This window comes from Amblyomma maculatum, chromosome 6, assembly GCF_055883805.1.
Source record: "Amblyomma maculatum isolate TAMU_Amacu chromosome 6, ASM5588380v1, whole genome shotgun sequence".
NCBI lineage: Eukaryota > Metazoa > Arthropoda > Arachnida > Ixodida > Ixodidae > Amblyomma > Amblyomma maculatum.
Genome location: NC_139349.1, coordinates 174703037 through 174712567, shown reverse-complemented (window position 1 = coordinate 174712567; position 9531 = coordinate 174703037). Strand labels below are relative to the sequence as shown.

The window sequence follows — 9531 nt, the reverse complement described above, 5'->3', positions numbered from 1 at the left end:
CTTTTGAGTTTGTGCAGAAAAACCTGTCCTATGCAAACGCTGCAGGCTGGGTGTCCGATTAAACACAGATACCCTTACGTGTCCTGCAGGAGGGGGGTTGTTTATAAAATTCCACTTTCATGTGGAAGACACTACGTTGGTAAGACTGGCTGATGTTTAAACGTGCGTCTTCTGGGGCCCAATAAACAGTTGGCAGCATTGCTACAGACTGCCATCTCGCTGCGCACTGCAGAAGATGTGATGCGGAACCACCTTGTCATCCTGTTCGAAAAGACGATCATCATGTATCGAGATCGTAACGAGCCGACAAGGGAGATAACAGAAGCACTGGAGATAGCTCGTACAGGGGATAAATATGTCAGCAAGGCGTCTGTTGCACTGCCATAAGAAGAGCTTGAATTCTTGGCTTAGCATGTGGCTGTATGATAGTAATGGTTTGTTTTCTCATTCATTGCCGATCCCGAAGTGTATATATATGTGATCATTTCTGCAATAAACCCTCAGTTGAAAGCTAGTGCTTGTTCTGTCTTGTCGTCGTCTCCGTTTCTGTTCCCGCGCTATGCTCTTTGATTTACAATGTCTAACCAACACGCCCAGTCTTATTCACTTCTAGGACACTGTCTTTTAAAAGCTTGATACCTTGCGACACCTTGGTGTATATTATATTGACTGGTGTGGACTGAACAGTGTTGATTAGAAAACAGTTTTGCCTATAACTCGAGTGGGATAAATAAAAGGCCTTTTATAAGAATTGTATGCCTTCTTCCAGATTGTTTTCATGTATGTAATGGTCAGTGTAGAGGAAAAAAGTGCAAGCATATAGTCGACTATACATTTGTCATTTGCTAATCCTACACAGGTGACCACAAGCATCAATCAACTGTTATTGCCGATTTTTTTGCTCGATTGCAGTGTCAACAAATAGCTAACATTATATCTGTGCCCAGATATTGCCGAGTTGGGTGCCCTCCTAAAATTTAGGATGTGAAGCTTGCTTCCAGAAATCTAACATACCATCAAAATCTGGCTAGCATTAGTGTAGACCTGAAAGGCTGTTCTGGAGACCGGCTGAACAAAGCTAAATGTCACAAGGAAAAGCACAACACTGCTAGAAGAAAAATAAATGTTATGGAAACCAAAATGTTACATGCGCAGTCGGATCTATAATGATACAAACCACAACTCAGTGATAAAACCATTTGTTACATTTCACCTAATGACTCTTAGGAGATACCTTGCACATACTTCAGCACGTCACTGAAGCATTCATGTATGGAGCCAAGTAACTATCACATCTTCCCTACAAAACTCATGGGATCATTTCAAATACAAGAGGCATGGTCTGCAGTATTTTCCAGGTACCTGTACATTTCAAACTCACGCAGTTAATAGTTGGTGAGATAAACATGCTGTGACATTTACAACCAACACAAAAACATAATTTTCAGATACATCACATATGAAATGAGGTTTTGTTTTTGCTAACCACCACAATATAAATAGATTTGCTTCAGAATGATTTTTTTTTTCACTATTATTCTTGCATTATTAAAAGAAATAATGCAGACAGATCAAGGCAGCTGTCCATTCATACTAGCATCATTAGCAGTGTTTAGGGTATGACCTTAATCGTGCATCCCTCAATGTGTGATGGCTTGCAGAAGGGCACTGCAGTGTGCTTGCTGGTAGATGATTTAGTGCGTCCCTCATTTGTGCTGTGGTGTGCAGGTGAGCAGCAGGTAGGTTCCAGGCATTGGCCAGTCAAGTGCTCAGGTAACTGCATATATAAAGAGGGGAAAAAATCAACAAGTGAGACCAAGCACACAATTCCTTTCTCAGTAATGAAAACAGACAGTTATAAATTCAGTAGCTACGATCAATCAAGAGGATTCTGGGCAAGCAACTTTAACAAGACTGCTCACATCATGATAAAAAAATGCTAGACTTCAGCCTCAATACAATGTACTGTGTTTGCCAAAAGTAACCAGCCAGCATGGTTTACTTCTCGCTCGTATAGGAGAGACTTTACAGTTTCCCTAAAGATGAAAAGGTCATGAAAGGCAGTTAAGGCTTTACCTTGCTTTCAAAGGTTTAGAATGGGAGGTGGCATAAGCACTTCACAATATGATGATAGGCAAACTTCGAAGCCTGGTTCCTAGAAAACATTTCTAACATCCCACAAGTCTCAAATGAGGCTATTTTTAATATTTTTTTTACTCCATGAATATGAGGCACACCTACCTTAAGATTAGAAAATGGATAAGACAATTGGTGTTCTAAATGTGTATGAATGTTTCTGTTATGCATAAAAATAAAGCACATGAAACATTTTCCCAATTATGGCATGTTTGAACAGAGAAGGTTGCTTCAAAACTCAAAAGAAAAATTACCCCATTGCCTCGTAAATTCCTCCATAAATTGCATTAAGTTTCAGGAACTAGTCTTCTGGAGGAGATGAATAAAGAGTCTAAGTGAACGCATTGCATTATTCTGCTTCGAACAATGTTATCAAAAATGAAACATACGGCTTATCAAGCATCGTCACAACTCTTTGAATAAAGGTGCAAAATTAGCAAACAATTCCCATTTCTAAAATTTTAGGTTTATGTTAAGGCTGAGACCTGCACTGTGAAGAGGCAGGATATGTGATTACATTATTATAAACAATTGCTGGTTTGTTACATAAGCAGAATGTAGCGGTATAGCCATTTGTGGGTGCAGGGCGTGAAGTGACGCCCATAGGAATGCACGTAAACTATTGGTTTGAAATTTCCAAGTCTCAGACTGCAACTGTGGCACATATATGGCAATTTTCTTCATTTATCATAACTAGGTGCATTCTAGAGCAAAAAAAAAAGGTTGTGTAAGATGTAATTTCAAAGCCAGTATTTTTAAATAACTCCAACAGGAACTTGTCCCATTTATTTCACACATCTACATTTTGTTCAAATTTCTTAAACAAGGCAACCTGATTTCCTTATCTTGTAGTACTTCTAATGGGCAAAACTGAACAGGAAATTAAGAAATAGTGTGGAAATGCCTGCTCTACGAAGAATTAAATAAATTTAACTAATGGGAGCAAAAAGATCCCCAACATGTATTTCATGAGAAATGCCTGTTACAAAAGGAAAGTAAATCAAGTATGCCCACAGGGGAAAGACAAAGCAACAATCTGGGTATGCGAAAGTCATCATTGATGCACTGTGAAAATATATATATATATATATATATATATATATATATATATATATATATATATATATATATATATATATATATATACTGAAAACTGTCCTTTACAACTGGATATCTAAGGGTGGTGCCACGAGCGGCTATCCACACCCATGGATAGTGGCACCGCCACAGCCTGCGTTTGTCACAGACAGCCTTGGCTTACAATAGCATAATCATGTATGCTTTCTCTTTATGTTAAAAGTAGCAGGGTTAGCGTATTGGTAATATTCTGAAGAGCAGGGAGTCTTGTATGTTGATTTTGTGCCTTCACTACGCCCTTCTCCCAATGCTCGGAAAAAAGAAAAAAAAAAGTTTCAGCTTTGATAACCTTACCGGAAACAATACAATGCAACATGTTTTCTCACATTCTTTCTCATCTTTTAGAAACTTGATCGTTAATTTTAAAAGTTAGGACTGAGGTTCTTTCCTTTAATTCCTGAATAAGACTACTATGTTGAAATTCACCGAATTTAGGACAGTGTTTAATGTGCTGCATTCTGTATATGCAAAAAAAAAGATATTCGCAAACATTTCGCTATCAAGTGGTTATGCATTCTGCACAGGTGCGCCTTACAGTCACAGTGAAAAAAAAAAATTAAAATGGCCTTGTTTCACACTTGTGGACATCTGAATTTTTTTTTCTAAGTGGTGACTTTCTCACAGTATCAGAAATATGCCTGACATTCTACACTCTCTCCCTTTTGCTCCAGGCACATAAAATATATTGATTGATCAGTGCCTGCATACCTCAATCCAAATTGATATTAAAGTTGCAAAAAAAAGTGCATGCACCGAAAAGCTGCTTATCCCAAGATGCCAGTCACACTTCTCCTTCTGAAATACTAGCAATAGCACAAAACTAATTTCACTGCTGGTGTATTCAGTTATGTGTGTACAATATTAAGGCAACCAAAAAACTGCGCAAATAAAGGCCTCTAAGATCAAACTAGCTGCAAGCGCAGCGAACATGAAAGACATTAAGGAAGCGAAATGACTTTTTCATTTCTGGTTTGAAATTGTTTACTACTGCAGCATTTTAATGCTTCCATCAAAAGCCACGACACAAAGTATCAACGTATGCAACTGCCCATTACTGCTAACTGCCCACCTGTGATGTGAACAACACTAAGATACGCACAATTCATAAAAAATACAAAAATCTTATTTAGTAATGAAAGCAATCACTCTTGTAATGCACATTTGACTACGTGTGGTCACTCAAATAATTCTTTCGAATCACCATCTGCTGCTAAACACCTAACGGCTGAGTAGTACACGAGTTTGTACCTTGGCGTCAGCCGACCATGTTTTACAGAGAGGAATATATTTTTTTGTACTTTCACACAAGCACCAAGACTAAATGCAGCGACCAATGTGAAACATGCGCAACACCGCAATAACCTGCTTTTTGCGCGCTGTTTCTACTCATCGCATTAATGCACCCACCTGTTAGAAAAAAAGGCGAGTTTAAAACAGACTAAGAAAATACTCATCTAAATGTTGAGAACCACAATGGTTATACTAAGAGATGAATAAATGGCAAAATAAAAGCTTATTCGTTCACTCACTTACCTCGAAAAGGATCACACAGGTCACAGCTCGTTTGGGGTACTGATCACATCTGTTAGAAAAACAAAGGGGAGGGATATGGAAAAGGAAACACTCAACGCACATTACAAGTTACAAAAAAAAAAAAACGAATAAAGAATAAGACAATAACAAAGATAACTTGATTAAAGTTTCATACTTTCTCTCGCACTTTCGCACATTTTCTTCGTAGGGCGTCAGCTCCAGTTGACGCCGCACTGCGCACTACTTCGCCTTTCTTCCAGCGCCCGCTCCCATTGACCACGCACTGCTGCTCTGAGTACCGTGATCGCGCACTCTCACACCAAAACATGGACGCTTTATTCGCTGCGCACTAGGCCCATTCAAAAAGAAAAAAAAAAAAAAAAACACCCGAAATAAGGCAAACACGGACGGCCCGGCGCCGCCACGTCGAAGGCACGCTGCAGGTGGGGGGTTGTCGGTTTACATGTTCCCAGGCGCACTCACGGGACGGGACGCTCACGTGTGGTTCAAGGTTCACACCGCCGCAGCCAAGGCGGGAATTCCCGGCGCAATAATTCACCCCGCTAACACATCCAATACACACCCGCCAAGATTATATCACGAGATATACGCCATAACATAACTTTTTCGCGGTAGGGTCGAACTTGCACATGAAAAGCGACAGCTTCCGAAGAGTTGTATTACGAAGAGACTTTGAGACCACACGCAACAATATTAAGAGCGCGTACCTCATTCAATAGCAACATTAAACAGACAATAATTTCAAGCAGCGTACTCACATTTTCAAGCAATCACGCCAGTCCATTTCCTTCTTCCGTGTTGAAGCCGGCGTTGCCACGGTACGGTGCAAGCGGTGTATGACAGTGAATCTATTTACCACTACTTCACGTAATTCAGAACACCTATCGAAGTGCACATGTCACACATCAATTCTGCAGCCCATTCAAAGAACTACAGCACAAAAAAGCAGCACAACGCAAGGAAATAGCGTCCACAATCGCACCGCACGACAACAAAGGCAGCATGATGACATCGCACCTCTCCGCCACTGATGACTTCGGATTGGTTCGGATTGACCTATCAATGGCTTTTGTGGCTTTTTTAACTGTCGCCTCCCTATACGAAGTTTCGGTTTCGGAAGCCAGTTTAGGCGATCTTTCTTTCTTTCTTTCTTTCTTTCTTTCTTTCTTTCTTTCTTTCTTTCTTTCTTTCTTTCTTTCTTTCTTTTTATGAAAAGGCAGCGCACAGTTTGAGCCCAGAGCTCATTTATGTAACCCCCTCCCCTCTATAATGCCTTGGCGATTGAAGGTATGGCAAATAAATAAACAAAAACAAAATTAAGTAGCAATGTAATCAGGAGTATTGAATACTTCAATATTCCTATCGTATATAGTGTCAGATATCTTCTGATCATGGTAGAAAACAGGTAAGGTACATTTACTACCCCTGCTTCCAGAGAGGTAGTAAAAAGGTCTTTCAGTCAAAAAACGTAGTAACAGCAGGAGTTACTACCATGTTACTACCTAAGAAGGTCGTACAAATGTAGTAACGGTTAAAAAAGGTAGTAACGGCAGCCGTTACTACCTTTTTACTAACTTTTTTTCTAAGAGTGTGGGTGCAACGTATCCATGCAGTGGGCCCTAAACTTACTTCACCACCCTCAGCGTTTTAACGTCGAATCTTGCTAGCTTTCCTAGCAGTGACTCAAATATGACGCTAGCAAACAAACTGAATGGATTGTCTAGACGCCTCATGTTGCATAGCACCTTTCTCCTGTAATTGAAATTGGTATAAGGCAATTCGTGATCTGTGTAAAGCATTTTACTAGGGAAAAAAACATCGCTGTTAGCTGCATCAGGAAGAAACCAGGATGAACAAGCACGAGTGTGCCTTCAGTTCCTGCAAGCGCCTTGTTGTATATATCCTTCCGAGAACTCTTGTCACGCTTTCAGGCTGCCGGAGGACGAAATTTCGTTTGTGAAATGAGCGTCCGTAGAAACAGAAATCTTTAACATGTTAAATTATCCGTAGCAACGGCGACATTAAGAAAAGATACCTATGTCGCTTACTTTTTATTTGCAGTTACTGGGAATTTCATGACTGACGCTGCCACTCAGGTTATATCATTATCTGACGTGAATAGTTTTAAGTGAATGTAATATGCAAAGCATAAAACATCTATGTCATTCACTGTTTACTGAACAAAAGCGCACGAAAGTTTCTACACAAAAGAAAAGTACCGTAAAAATGGTTGTTTCCGTTCTTGGATAAAAAAAAAAAATCTCTCCCCCCCCTTTTCCAATCCCTGTTGGCTTTTTCACTAGTAAGGTACAGTGATAGCGAACTAAAAAGCAAGTGTCCTTCCAGTACAACATTGCATTCAAGCAGTTGTGTAAAAGGCTGCGCTTGAGTCAGCGCTTGTACTGTCTTCCTCCTGTGGTTTTGTTTTGTGTGCGCTGAATTAGAGTATCGTAATGAGGTATCTAGACCAACTAGCCCGAATAGCTACCTTCGGAACTAACTAGAACTGATGCTTGGGCGAGTTGGTATACGCCATGTTGAAGAAGAGCAGCGCGACTTAGACCAGTACGATAAGAAGAATCACAGCGCTTGTGTGTGTGTCTTCGTTCCGCCCTGGTCTAATTCACGCTGCTCTTCTTTAACATGGCTATCTTCAAACAGTAGCAGGCTACACTGGGTCACAAGAGAGAATTAACGAAGTGTGGAGGCCAGGATCGCGGTGAGGCAAGGGCATTGTTCGATTTATTGCAGTCGTACGTTTCGAAGGTATTGATGACCGAGATGCTCTACCAACTCACAGCTTCACTGGTGATGTTTAGCCCTATAACAAGCCACCCTCCCGTTCGAAGCCAGGTGAAACTGCAATAAAAAAAAAAAAAAACGTTTTTGCTTTCACGATTGTTGAGGGCTACTCCCACCGTAAGCAGCAAGTGTTCGGTGCTTGCGCATTTATTTCCTTGACTGAATGAATGGCCATGGTGTCGTAGGCAACAAAATTTTTGCATTTGTCACAACCATGCAAAGCCATGCACTCCGACGTGAATATAACTTGGGACAAAAATGCCCCTTTGCATGCACTTGTCTGATTGAGAAAACTGAGTGGTCGTCCTATCGTTATGCTATTGGTTGGTTTTTCTACTTTATTTCGAATTGGGCAGAACCCAGATTCAGATATTAATTTCTTTTGGTGCCCGATCACTTCATTTTATGCTGTTATTTTTCTTCTTACTGCTACAGTATCTCAGTATGCAAATGTTACCCCCAACAAGATTATTTGTGCGTTACTTGTACAGAAGCTGTTTCTCCAAACCATGAAACAAACATTAAAGATATTTGATTTTATGTAAACATAATGGCCCCATATATCAGCGAAAATTACTGGTAATTCATTCTCTGGTAATACTATTAGCAATAAAAAAAAGGGACAGAAACGCGCTCTGAAATAAACGCCGAAAAAGGGAGCCAAACTTTCAAAAATCATTTTGAAAAAAAAAAAAAATTCATCCGGTAAGTATGTCTGATGGACCTCCTCATTCACGGAAACAGAAACAGAATTGATTACACAAAGGTATTGCTGAAAATGAGCTCTTGCATTTTCGTTCCTACATGAAAACCAGTTCCCTGTCCGGCTCACGTTTGCGCCGTTCATCCGTTTCTTCAAGCCACATCGACGCAGTTGGGTATGCTTATAAAAAAAACGGCCTTTCCTCAGCGGGGATTATGTGCGGGCTCGAAAAGAAAACACATGAGAAACAAGATTGACCCGCGCCACTGAGTATAAGGGGCTAAAATGTCTTGGAAGTGCGAGCACAGTAAAACCCAGACTAGCGTCTATCACGCAAAGGTCGGATAGTAACTTGAAAACCAAAGCAGTATGGAAGCCTTTGTCTTCCATCGGCCAGTAGCAAATGTATTTTTGACTCTCCTGCGTCCTTTCATTTTTTTTTCTCCCTCGCTGTGAAGTTATGCGACCCCACTGACACACAAAGGACGTGCGTCACCGGGTTCACACCCCGTTAATCTTGCTATCGCTCGCACTGCGGGGTTGCCGATGGCTCAGCAGCGACAATGAAACGCCCTCTCGCCATCTCTTCGTGCATTGTGTTTTTATGCTCTTCACCTTTTCTCCAAAGCGGGAAAGGGGGGGGGGGAGAGAATGGCGAGAGCCAAAGAGTTTGACGGTTTTGGATGGAGTCAGAGAGCATCATCGAAAGGTGCGAGTGTCTTGTAACGATGTGTCGCTATCGGTCACCTACGCTGTTCAGCTGATGCGCGCGTGGATGCGCGGTGCAGCACTTTCGAAGCAGCGCAATAAGCCTCATCGCGCTCCCAGAGTTCGTTGTGCTCTGCCGAAGGACGACCGGCGGGCGCTGAAATCGTAGTGATAATAGAAAGTGTCCAAGCGATGCCTCGACACGCACGCTTTCAAATCAAATCAAATCAAATCAAATTTTATTTTCCTTTGCGGATTGCAATCACGGTTGCTCACTCTGCAATGCCTTGTTGCGCACCGCCATCTCTGTATGGCCGGAAAGACGTATGATGAGTCAATTTGGAAAGACAAATTACGCTCTGAGCATCCAAACGGCCATAATAACTCCACTGGACGTCTTGCGGACATCCACAGGATGTCCACTTGAGTTTCAGTGTTCATTGGGATGCTTTCTTACCTGAACCGACGAAGTGAGTTTTACAGGCAGACGT

General features: G+C 41.2%; 1 long non-coding RNA gene across 1 annotated transcript; it reads right to left on the bottom strand.

The window, feature by feature from the left end:
- Nucleotides 1–203: 203 nt before the first annotated feature.
- On the bottom strand, nucleotides 204–6111 carry LOC146187442 (uncharacterized). The gene is made up of 3 exons (XR_014708238.1): nucleotides 5586–6111; nucleotides 4807–4855; nucleotides 204–1777 (listed from the first exon to the last, which is right to left on the bottom strand). It is a non-coding gene; the product is annotated as an uncharacterized LOC146187442 (long non-coding RNA).
- Between the last annotated feature and the right edge of the window lie 3420 nt (nucleotides 6112–9531).